The sequence below is a fragment of the Leopardus geoffroyi genome, chromosome B1, assembly GCF_018350155.1.
Source record: "Leopardus geoffroyi isolate Oge1 chromosome B1, O.geoffroyi_Oge1_pat1.0, whole genome shotgun sequence".
Lineage (NCBI taxonomy): Eukaryota > Metazoa > Chordata > Mammalia > Carnivora > Felidae > Leopardus > Leopardus geoffroyi.
In genome coordinates this window covers 37,054,227-37,067,892 of record NC_059327.1, presented here as the reverse complement: position 1 = coordinate 37,067,892, position 13,666 = coordinate 37,054,227, and the positions used below count along the sequence as shown (strand labels likewise).

Sequence of the window (13,666 nt, the reverse complement as noted above, 5' to 3'; positions counted from 1 at the left end):
ACAGATGTACTCCCACATATGTGGAATAACATACATATCATGTTTTTCATCACAGCAAGATTTGAAGAACGCAGGTTTGGACATAGCTGAGACGCCCATATATAAGGGCCTGGAGAGCATAAACAATGCTGTAGTTAGACAATGGAATACAAAATAGCTGTAAAAAGAAAAGATATACCCTCTATGTAAGTCATATTAGAAGATCTCCAAGCGAGTTATCAATTGCTGCACAACAAATTTGTTGGCTCAAAGCAGCATTTACTATCTCTTGGTTTCCATGGGCAGGAATTTGGGAACAGCTTAACTGGGTGGTTCTGGCTCAGGGTCTCCCATGAAGCTGGAAGCAAGCTAATGGCTGGGGCTGGGGTTGGGGTCAAGACCTGACTAAGGAGGAAGGAAGATCTGCTCATGGGTCTGGTCCTGTTACTGTCAGCAATGTTCTCACTCACACAGTTGTGGGCCAGCCTCAGCTGCTCCCCTCACAGGCCTCTCCTAGGCTGCTTGAGTATCCCCAGGACATGACAGCTGGCTTCCTGAAATAAGTGATACAAAAGATAGCTCCCAAAACTGAAGGGGTAGTTTGTTTATTACCTAATTTCAGAAATGACACCTCATCACTTCTGCTGATTTTCTGTGCACTAGAAACAAGCCACCAATTCCACCCCATGGCCAAGAGGAGAGGAGTCCACCTCTTGAAGAGACAAGTATCAAAGAATCTGTGGATGTATCTTTAAAATCACCACACCAAGATGGATTTCTAAGCAAAAAAGAAAAAAAGTCTCAAAAAGCAAAGTACAGAGCACTTGTATGGCCAGCTACTACATATGTAACATGAGGAAAAAGAATAGTTATATGTATATGCTTGCAGAAGCATAAAATATCTTGGAAGGATGCACAATAAACTGTTAACATTGGTTGCTTCTAGGGAGAACAATGTGATAGTTTAGAAATGGGGATTGGAAGGAAGCTTTACACTAAGTATCCTCATATACCTCTTGAATTTAACACCTTGGTAAATTACTTATTTTTAAGAACAGAGGAAGTGGAGATCCAATATGGCAGAGAAGTAGGGGGACCTGGAGTTCCCTTGTCCCTCAAACACAGCAGTGTTGAGGCCAGAGGACTTTGAATTCCAAGAGTCTGGGCTGAAAAGTGACAGAGATGTCTCCAGGCACCCACAGGGACAACCTGGCAGGCCATAGGTACATGATTGTGAACTGGGAGAGAAAAATGCATAGGCACAGTTGGGAGGGATCCCATTTGGTGGAGAGACAAAGGGAAGAGAAAGAGAGGCTGGGGAAGTACAAGACTGTATCTGGACAAGAAAAACATCATGGATTGGGAAAGAGAAAGATCCAAACTCTAACTGCAAGACTGTCTCCAGACTAAGGATGGCTGCCATGCTCACGCACCTGGGGAGGAGGGGATCCAGCCCTGGGCTCCAGAACTAGTTGAGAGGCACAGTTTACAGTGGGAGAAAGCAATACCCACCCTGGAGTGCTGTGGGAATAAGGTATATAACCATTCAAAGAACAAAGACTGACTGCACTTGTCAGCCACAGGCGATATATCAGCAACGCTGAGCAGCACTTCCCCAGAAATGGGGCGCATAGAGCAGGACCCTTTAAGACATTGGGGATTAAATCTGAACCAAGCAACCAAGAGGAATGGGAGTTGGTGGAGCCAGACAAACTGCCTCGTTTGTGCCTATGGCAATGCAAGGAAAGACTGAAAAGAGTGGCTTGGAATACCCGGTTGGTGGAGGAGACACTGGGGTGTCACCATCTTTCTCCTGATCACCAAGAAGGTGCAGTTTCAGGGAATAGACAGCAGACCCACAGTGGAAGTGAAACCTACTTACACAAACCCATGCCCCTCCCTACCTGGTAACTGCATATCTACTGGAGCAGGATTGACACAGACTAACCAGACAGTCTCTCCTCCAGACCTGTGCTGCCACCCGTTCCAAAGCACCCAGTGTTTTTGCATTTCCTGATTTAATTCTTGGACAATTGTTATTATACCCACACACACACACACATATATATATATATATATATATATATATATATATGTATATATATATATATTTTTTTTTTTCCTTCTTATTTCTTCCTCCTCTAGTCTGGTTATTCTGGTTGTTGGTTTATTTAAGCAGACATATTTAATCTATTCTCCTTATACCTGTTCTATATCTCCTTCCATCTTTCCTCCAGAGGGAGAGAGAGAGAGAGAGAGAGAGAGAGAGAGAGAGATAGAGACCAGAGAGTTTCTCTGCCTGGTCAATTTTCTTTTCTTTTCTGTTTCCCTGCCTTTGTATGGGATAAGGCCTCTTCCACCAACACTGCCCCCACCCCGTTGTTTGTTTGTTTGTTTGTTTGTTTGTTTTTATTTTGCTGTTGTTGCTGTTTTTGTTTAGTTTAGTTTAGTTTTCTTTTTTTTCTGGAGCCACTTCAACAAACAAATCAAACCACACTGGATGGAGGGTCCAAAACATCACTATGAGTAGGGAGACAAAGCAACCAGAGTCACAACAACAGACAGCAAGTAATGCACTCCAAAAAATACCCTCTGAGGGGCCAGACCCTGGACAACGTATGACCCCTTTAATATAGTAGTGCTCACAAGTGCAGGACACATAACAAGCTTTTAAAACACATAAGGGATAGAAAACTAGCCAAAATGATGAAACGGAAGAATTCTCCTCAAAAGAAATTCCAGGAAAAAAATGAAAGCTAAAGAATTGGCTAAAACAGATATAAACAATATAATGATCAATAATTTAGAATAATAGTCATAAGATTAACCTCTGGGCTTGAAAAAAGCATGGAAGACAACAGAGAATCTATTGCTGCAGAGATCAAGGAACTAAAAACTAGTCATGATGAATTAAAAATGTTGTAAATGAGGTGCAAAATAAACTAGAGGCGGTGGCAGTGAGGACCGAAGAGGCAGAGGGGAGAATAAATGAAGTAGAAGACAAAATGATGGGAAAAGATGAAGCTGGGAAAAAGAGAGATGACAAAATTCTAGACCCTGAGGGGAGAATTAGAGAACTAAGTGATTCAATGAAACATAATAATATCCGTATCATAGGAGTTCCAGGAGAAGAAGAAAAAGAGAGAGAAAGGGGCAGAAGGTGTACTTGAACAAATCATAGTGAGAATTTTCCCAATCTTGGGAGGGAAGCAGATATTGAAATCCAGGAGGGACAGAGAACTCCCTTCAGACCTAACTTGAATCGATCTTCTGCACGACATATCAGGGTGCAACTGGCAAAATACAAAGATAAAGAGAATTCTGAAAGCAGCGAGGGACAAGTGGCCCTTAACCTACAAGGGTAGACACATGAGGGTAGTAGCAGACCTATCTACTGAAACTTGGCAGACCAGAAGGGAGTGGTAGGAAATATTCAATGTGCTGAATAGGAAAAATATGCAGCCTAGGAAAAATAAAGAATCCTTTATCCAGCAAGGCTGTCATTCAGAATAGAAGGAGAGGTAAAGGTTTTCCCAGACAAACAAAAACTGAAGGAATTCATCACCACTAAACCACCGCTACAAGAGATCCTAAGGGGGAACTCTGTGAATGGAATGTTGCAAAGACCATGAAGGACCAGAGACATCACAACAAGCATGAAACCTACAGATAACACAATGACACTAAATCCATATCTTTCAATAATAACACTGAATGTAAATGGACTAAATGCTCCAATGAAGACATAGGGTATTGGAATGGATAAAACACACACAACAACAACAACAACAACAACAACAACCAAGACCCATCTATTTGCTGTCTACAAGAGACCCATTTTAGACCCGAGCACACCTTCAGATTGAAAGTGAGGGGATGGAGAACCATCTATCATGCTACTGGAAGTCAAAAGAAAGTGGAGTAGCCATACTTATATCAGACAAACTAGAATTTAAACTAAAGGCTGTTACAAGAGATGAGGAAGGGCATTATATCATATTTACAGGTTCTATCCATCAAGAAGAGCTAACAATTATAAATGTTTATACACCCAATTTGGCAGCACCCAAATGTATAAGATAATTAATCACAAACATAAGCAATGTTATTGATAAGAATGTGGTAATTGCAGGGCAGGGGGCTTTAATACTCCATTTACAACAACGGACAGATCATCTAGGCAGAAAATCAATAAAGAAACCATGACCCTGAATGATGCACTGGGCCAGATGGACCTGACAGATATATTCAGAACTTTTCATCCAAAAGTAGCAGAATACACATTCCTCTTGAGTGCACATGGAACATTCTCCAAGATAGATCACACACTGGGTCACGAAACAGCCCTCAATAAATATAAAAGCATTGAGATCATACCATGCACATTGTCACATCACAATGCTATGAAACTTGATATGAACCACAGGAAAAAGTTTGGAAAACCTCCAAAAGCATGGAGGTTAAAGAACATCCTACGAAAGAATGAACGGGTCAACCAGGCAATTAAAGAAGTATTAAAAAATATATGGAAATAAATATGGACAACATATTGGACAACAGTCCAAACCCTTTGGGATGCAGCAAAGGCAGTCCTAAGAGGAAAATACACTGCAATCCAGGCCTATCTCAAGAAACAAGAAAAAATCCCAAATCCAAACTCTAACCGCATACCTAAAAGAACTAGAAGAAGAACAGCAAAGAAACCCCAAGGCCAACAGAAGAAGAGAAATAATAAAGATCAGAGCAGAAGTAAACAATATAGAATCCAAAAACAAAAACAAAACCAGTAGAACAGACCAATGAAACTTAAAGCTGTTTTTTTGAAAAAATAAACAAAATTGATAAACCCCTAGCCAGACTCCTCAAAAAGAAAAGAAAGAGGACACAAATGGATAAAATTGCAAAATTGGACTTAGCACAATCAATCCCTCAGCAATAAAAACAATTACCAGAGAATACTATAAAAAATCATATGGCAACAAACTGGACAACGTGGAAGAAATGGACAGATTCCTAGACACCCACACAGTACCAGAACTCAAACAGGAAGAAATAGAAAATTTGAACAGACCCATAACTAGTGAAGAAATTGAATCAGTTGTCAAAAATCTCCCAACAAATAAAAGTCCTGGGCTAGATGGCTTCCCAGGGGAATTCTACTAGACATTTAAAGCAGAGTTAATACCTATCCTTCTCAAGCTGTTCCAAAGAATAGAAATGGAAGGAAAGCTTCTGGACTCATTCTATGGAGCCAGCATTACCTTGATTCCCAAACCAGACAGAGACCCCACAAAAAAGGAGAATTACAGGGCAATATCCCTGATGAACATGGATGCAAAAATTCTCAACAAGATACTAGCACTTCGAATTCAGCAACATGTAAGAAGAATTATTCACCATGATCAAGTGGGATTGATTCCTTGGCTGCAGGGCTGGTTCAATATTTGCAAATCAATCAATGTGATGTATCACATTAATAGAAGAAAGGATAAAAACCATATGATCCTGTCAATAGATGCAGAAAAAGCATTTGACAAAATACAGCATCCTTCTTAATAAAAACCCTCAAGAAAGTTGGGATAGAAGGAACATACCTAAACATCATAAAAGCCATATATGAAAAGCCCACAGCTAATACTACCCTCAATGGGGAAAAACTGAGAGCTTTCCCTCCGAGATCAGGAACACAACATGGGTGTCCACTTGCACCACTGTTGTTTAACATAGTGTTGGAAGTCCTAGCATCAGCAATCAGACAAAAAAATGAAATAAAAGGCTTCAAAATTGACAAAGAAGAAGTCAAACTTTTACTTTTAGCAGATGGCATGATACTCTACATGGAAAACCCGAAAGACTCCACCAAAAGACTGCTAGAGCTGATACATGAATTCAGCAATGTCGCAGGGCACAAAAATCAATGTACAGAAATCGGTTGCATTTCTGTACACCAATAATGAAGCAACAGAAAGAGAAATCAAGAAGTTGATCCCATTTACAACTGCACCAAGAACCATAAAATACCTAGGAATAAATCTAACCAAAGATGTAAAAGATTTGTATGCTGAAAACTATAGAAAACTTATGAAGGAAATTGAAGACACAAAGAAATGAAAAAACATCCCATGCTCATGGATCGGAGGAATAAATACTGTTAAAATGTCAATACCACCTAAAGCAATCTACATATCCAATGCAATCCCAATCTCAGATATACAACCTAACCTTACGCCTTAAGGAGCTGGAAAAAGAACAGCAAATAAAACCCAAAACCAGAAGAAGACAGGAAATAATAAAGATTAGAGAAGAAATTAATGCTATCTAAACCAAAACAACAGCAACAGCAGCAACAACAACAACAACAAACCCAGTAGAACAGATCAATGAAACCAGAAGCTGGTTCTTTGAAAGAATTAACAAAATTGATAAACCACTAGCCAGTTTGATCAAAAAGGAAAAGGAAAAGCTCAAATACATAAAATCAAGAATGAGAGGAGAGATCACAACCGGCACAGCAGAAATAAAAACAATAGTAAGAGAATATTATCAGCAATTATATGCCAATAAAATGGGCAATCTGGAAGAAATGGACAAATTCCAGAAACATATACACTACCAAGACTGAAACAGGAAGAAATAGGACATTTGAACAGACCCATAACCAGTAAGGAAATTGAATTAGTAATCAAAAATCTCCCAAAAAACAAGAGTCCAGGGCCAGATGGCTTTCCAGGGGAATTCTACCAAACATTTAAGGAAGAGTTAACACCTATTGTCTTGAAACTGTTCAAAAAAAAAAAAAAAATAGAAATGGAAGGAAAAGTTCCAAACTCTTTCTGTGAAGCCAGCATTACCTTGATTCCAAAACCAGACAGAGACCCCACTAAAAAGGAGAACTATAGACCAATTTCCCTGATGAACATGCATGCAAAAATCCTCAATGAGACATTAGCCAACCGGATCCAACAATACATTAAAAAATGTATTCACCATGACCAAGTGGGATTTATACCTGGGATGCAGGGCTGGTTCAATATCCACAAAACAATTAACGTGATTCATCACATCAATAAAAGAAAGGACAAGAACCATATGATCCTCTCAATAGATGCAGAGAAAGCATTTGACAAAATACAGCATCCTTTCTTGATAAAAACCTTCAAGAAAGTAGGGACAGAAGGAGCATACCTCAAGGTCATAAAAGCATTATATGAATGACCCGACACTAATATCATCCTCAATGGGGAAAAACTGAGAGCTTTCCCCCTAAGGTCAGGAAGAAGACAGGGATGTCCACTCTCGCCACTGTTATTCAACATAGTATTGGAAGTCTTGGCCTCTGCAATCAGAAAACACAAAGAAATAAAAGGCATCCAAATCAGCCAGGAGGAGGTCAAATGTTCACTGTTTGCAGATGACGTGATACTCTACATGGAAAACCCAAAAGATCCCACCAAAAAACTGCTAGAATTGATTCATGAATTCAGCAAATTTGCAGGACATAAAATCAATGCACAGAAATCGGTTGCATTCCTATACACCAACAATGAAGCGACAGAAAGAGAAATCAAGGAATCAATCCCATTTACAGTTGCACAAAAAAACCATAAAATACCTAGGAATAAATCTAACCAAAGAGGTGAAAAATCTATACACTGAAAACTATGGAAAGCAGATGAAAGAAATTGAAGAAGACACAAAAAAATGGAAAAAGACTCCATGCTCCTGGATAGGAAGAACAAATATTGTTAAAATGTCGATACTACCCAAAGCAATCTACATTTTCAATGCAATCCCTATCAAAATAACACCAGCATCTTCACAGAGCTAGAGCAAATAATCCTAAAATTTGTAAGGAACCAGAAAAGATCCCGAAGAGCCAAAGCAATCCTGAAGAAGAAAAACAAAGCAGGAGGCATCACAATCCCAGACTTCAAGCTATACCACAAAGCTGCAACCATCGAGACACTATGGTACTGGCACAAGAACAGGCACTCAGATCAATGGAACAGAACAGAGAACCCAGAAATGGACCCACAAACCTACGGCCAACTAATCTTTGACAAAGCAGGAAAGAATATCCAATGGAATAAAGACAGTCTCTTCAGCAAGTGGTGCTGGGAAAACTGGACAGCGACATGCAGAAGAATGAACCTGGACCGCTTTCTTACACCATACACAAAAATAAACTCAAAATGGATGAAAGACCTCAATGTAACACAGGAAGCCATCACAATCCTTGAAGAGAAAGCAGGCAAAAACCTCTTTGATCTTGGCCGCAGCAACTTCTTACTCAACACGTCTCCAGAGGCAAGGGAAACAAAAGCAAAAATGAACTACTGGGACCTCATCAAAATAAAAAGCTTCTGCACAGCGAAGGAAACACTCAGCAAAACTAAAAGGCAACTGACGGAATGGGAGAAGATATTTGCAAATGACATGTCAGATGAAGGGTTAGTATCCAAAATCTACAAAGAACTTATCAAACTCAACACCTGAAAAACAAAGAATCCAGTGAAGAAATGGGCAAAAGACATGAATAGACACTTCTCCAAAGAAGAAGACATCCAGATGGTCAACCGACACATGAAAAAAATGCTCAACATCACTCATCATCAGGGAAATACAAATCAAAGCCACCATGATATACTACCTTACACCTGTCACAATGGCTAACGCTAACAACTCAGGCAACAACAGATGTTGGTGAGGATGCAGAGAAAGAGGATCTCTGTTGCATTGTTGGTGGGAATGCAAGCTAGTGCAGCCACTCTGGAAAACAGTATGGAGGTTCCTCAAAAAACTGAAAATAGAACTACCCTATGACCCAGCAATTGCACTACTAAGCATTTATCCAAGGGATACAGGTGTGCTGTTTCAAAGGGACACATGCACCCCCATGTTTATAGCAGCACCATCAACAATATCCAAAGTATGGAAAGAGCCCCAATGTCCATCGATGGATGAATGGATAAAGAAAAGTATATATATATATATATATATATATATATATATATACACACACATATATCTATATATATACATATATATATATATACATTGTATACGCATATATATATATATATATATATATATATATATACACACAATGGAGTATTACTCAGCAATCAATGAAATCTTGCCATTCCCAACTACGTGGATGGAACTGGAGGGTATTATGCTAAGCGAAATTAGTCAGAGAAAGACAAATATCATATGACTTCACTCAGTGAGGACTTTAAGACACAGAACAGATGAACATAAGGGAAGGGAAACAAAAATAATATAAAAAACGGAGGGGGACAAAACATAAGACACTCATAATTATGGAGAACAGACTGAGGGTTACTGCAGGCATTGTGGGAGGGAGGATGGGCTAAATGGGCAAGGGGCACTAAGGAATGTACTCCTGAAATCATTGTTGCACTATATGTTAACTAATTTAGATGTAAATTTAAAAAGAAAATTAAAAAGAAAATTAAAAAAAAATACTTGCATCAGCATTCTTCTCAAAGCTAGAACAAACAATCCTAAAACTTGTATGGAACCACAAAAGATCCCGAATAGCCAAAGTAATGTTGAAATAGAAAGCCAAAGCAGGAGGCATCACAATCCCAGACTTTAGCCTCTACTACAAAGTTGTAATCGTCAAGACAGTATGGTACTGGCACAAAAACAGACACATAGGCCAATGGAATAGAATAGAGAACCCAGAATTGGACCCACAAATGTATGACCAATTAATCTTTGACAAAGCAGGAAAGAGTATCCAATGGAAAAAAGACAGTGTCTTTAGGAAATAGTGCTGGGAGAACTGGACAGCAATATGGAGAAGAGTGAAACTAGACCACTTTCTTATACCATACACAAAAATAAACTCAAAATGGATGAAAGACCTAAATGTGAGACAGGAAACCATCAAAACCCCAGAGGAGAAAACAGGCAACAGCCTCTTTGACCTCAGCTGCAGCAACTGTGTCTTGCTCGACACATCTCCAAAGGCAAGGGAATTAAAAGCAAAAATGAACTACAGGGACTTCATCAAGGTAAAAAGCTCTGCACTGCAAAGGGAACAATCAGCAAAACTGAAAGGCAACTGATGGAATGGGAAAAGATTTTTGCAAATGGCACATCAGATAAAGAGCTAGCATCCAAAATCTATAAAGAACTTACCAAACTCAACACCTGAAAAACAAATAATCCAGTGAAGAAATGGGCAGAAGACATGAATAGACACTTTTCCAAAGAAGACAGCCAGATGGCCAACAGACACATGAAAAGATGCTCAACGTCTCTCCTCATCAGGGAAATGCAAATCAAAACCACACCGAGATACCACCTGACACCGGTCAGAGTGGCTAAAATTAACAACTGAGGAAACAACAGATGCTGGAATGGATGTGGAGGAAAGGGAACCCTCTTGCACTGTTGGTGGGAATGCAAACTGGTGCAGTTGCTTTGGAAAACAGTGTGGAGGTTCCTCAAAAAATTAAAAATAGAACTACCTTAAAACCCAGCAATACCACTACTAGGAATTTATCCAAAGGATACAGGAGTGCTGATTCTCAGGGGCACATGTACCCCAATGTTTATAGCAGTGCTTTCAACAATAGCCAAATTATGGGAAAAGCCTAAATAAATGTCCATCAACTGATGAATGGATAGAGAAGATGTGGCTTATATATACAATGGAATACTACTTGGCAATGAGAAAGAATGAAATCATGCCATTTGCAGCAATGTGGATGGAACTGGAAGGTATTATGCTAAGTGAAATAAGTCATTCAGAGAAAGACAGATGTCATATGTTTTCACGCATATTGTGATCTTGAGAAACTTAACAGAAGAACATGGGGAAGGAAGGGGGAAAAATAGTTACAAACAGAGAGGGAGGGAGGCAAGGAGTCTCTTATGAGAGTCTTAAATACAGAGAATAAATTGAGGGTTGATGGAGGGGTGGCAGAGAGGGGGAAATGGGTGATGGGCATTGAGGAGGGCACTTGTTGAGATGAACACTGTTCTTGTATGTAAGCAATGAATCAGGGGAATCTACCCCAAAAACCAAGAGCACAGTTTACACACTGTTATGTTACCCAATTTGGCAATAAATTATTTTTTTTTTAAATATGAAGAGAAGCTGTGTGAAGCTTCTTTTGGCAGCTCATGCCAGTTTTGCCACTGAAAACCCAGCTGATGTCAGTATCATATCATCTAGGAATACTGGCCAGACAGCTGTGCTGACGTTTGCTGCTGCTACTGGAACCATACCTCTTGCTGGCCACTCTGGTCCTGGAAACTTCACCGACCAGACCCAGGTTAGCCTTCCAGGAGTCAAGACTTCTTGTAGTTACTGATCCTAGGGCTGACCACCAGCCTTTCACAGAGGCATCTTTTTTAACCTATCTACCTTATCCCTGCACTATGTGGACATTGCCATCCCTTGCAACAACAAGGTAACTCAGTGGATCTGATATAGTGGAGGCTGGCCAGGGAAGTTCTATGAATGCATGGCACCATTTCACAAAAGCCTACATGGGAGGTCATGCCTGAACACTACTTCTACAGAGTCCTTAAGAGATTGAAAAGGAAGAGCAGGCCACTGATGAAAATGCTGTGACCAAGGAGGAATTTTAGGGTGAATGGACTCCTCCACCTCCTGAGTTGAATGGTTTTCAACCTAAGGTTGCAGATTAATCTAAAGGTATGCAGTTGCCCTTTGTGCCTATTAAGCATTTCCCTACTGAAGACTGGTGTACTCAGCCTGCCACTGAAGACTGGCCTGCAGCTCTTCCTGCTCAGGCCATTGAATGGGTAGGAACAACCAGTGAGCAGTCTTAAGTTTCTCTTCCACAAAGACAAATAGAATGGAGTTAAGGTTGATGGAAAATAAACAGTTTCTAAAAAAAAAAGGAAAAGAAAAGAAAAGGAAAGGGAAAAGAAAGGAGCTCTTAGGAGATGTACAAAATGGAATACTTATAGGCAGAAGGGAGTGGGAAAAGGAAGTTATATTACCAAACAATGACTGCTTGTGGCAAAGTCATTTTCTTTTAGGGAATGGCAGGAGTGTATCAGGCAGATTACCTCACTAATGCCGACAGTAGTTCCAGATTGACTGGTTTAAGATTCCATTTCTGGGAGAGGCTGAAACTGTAATTAAGCCTTGGTTTGGTGATGTGGGCCTTAGCAAAAGTAACTCTATTTTGGGCCTGCTATTTTGTTTTCTAACATTACCAAAACCTGTGTGTTAGAACTACCCACAGACCTCCTTAGTCCCAGGGGCTACATATAGCCTTGAGATATTAAATTATCAATGAGAGCGAAAAGTTTTTCTTCTACCATATTCATACCTTATTCAGACTTACCGAAGCTCTTATGGATGAAAAGGAGAAGGAATTTCAGGATTATGCCAGAGATATAATTGAACTTGAGTCTGAATAAATAATTAAATATATTTATCCTCTTGTAAAAGCTGTATGGGAAGGACATGGAGGTGGCTGTGGACCAGTTTTTGTGGATAGAGGTGGATTATGACCAGTTATCAGACAAATGATGTCACTGGAGTCCAGCTCCCTTCTTATAACTCTCATGGATGAAAATATAATAATTTCAAAAGTCTAAGGGAAGGATAGATTTTATATGGTAGAAAAAAAGTTTATTTTTTTAGGGGAACCTGGGTGGCCCAGTTGGTTAAACATCTTGACTCTGGGTTCCAGCTCAGGTCATGATCTCATAGTTTCATGAGTTCAAGTCCCATGTTAAGCTCTGTGCTGACAGTGCAGAGGCTGCTTGGGATTCTCTCTTTCCATGTCTCTCTGTCCCTCTCCCACTCCCCTCTCTCTCAAAAATAAATAAACTTAATAAAAATTTTTTAAAAAAGAATATTTTATTTTTAACACTGAGAAGACTAAGTTGTAGCTAATATTATGAGCCACAAATAAATAAATTTTATGGTTATAATTTGTTAATAAAGCTTCTCTTCACCTATGTGCAATGTATATGTATATATATACATTACTTAGAAAGACCTAAGTATCAATGTTGATGAGAAGGATCAGAGGTATTAATAGTTTAAAATAATAGTTGGCCAAAATGTCTTGTAATTGTCTATCTTCTCCACCAAATAAAAGCTTGGGAGGGACCTTGTCTGTCCTGTTCCATGTTTAGCTCCAGAATAGAATGCCTGTCACATGGTAGGTGCACAGAAGACATTCATTGAATGGACACATGTTGAATAAAAAATTCATAAAGTAAACCAGGTAGGACTAATCAAACTTGATTATTTGGTATTGAATATGTTGATCAAAATTGCAATTTTAGGATCTTAAAGACATGTGCGCATATAGCTGATGAGGGAGCATGGGGCAAGCTGAGGGCAAAGTACAGGCTAATAGCACCATCCCGCCCCCACCTCAAGTTGGGATATGTATGATATTCCTTGGACACTCCTGGATACCCAAAAACAGGAAAGGAGGAAACAACAAAAGGTTAAACTGTTAAGAATCAACCCGTTTACCAAAAAAAAAAAAAAAGGCAATCTTACTAATAGCCTAAGGTCCAGGAACTCCCTACCGTCTTAATGTTAATGCTTTGCCAGAAGGAAAAACAACCTTAGCTTGACAATAGCTAGGCCTCCAGTCTTAAGCCTGTGAAATTCTCTTTGGAAACTCCCTCTCGACTTTATCTCCATAAA

At 39.5% G+C, this 13,666-nt stretch overlaps 1 pseudogene; it reads left to right on the top strand.

Moving 5' to 3' along the window:
- The first annotated feature begins 11,093 nt into the window (after positions 1–11,093).
- Positions 11,094–11,814, top strand: LOC123582752 (annotated as a pseudogene).
- Positions 11,815–13,666: the final 1,852 nt, after the last annotated feature.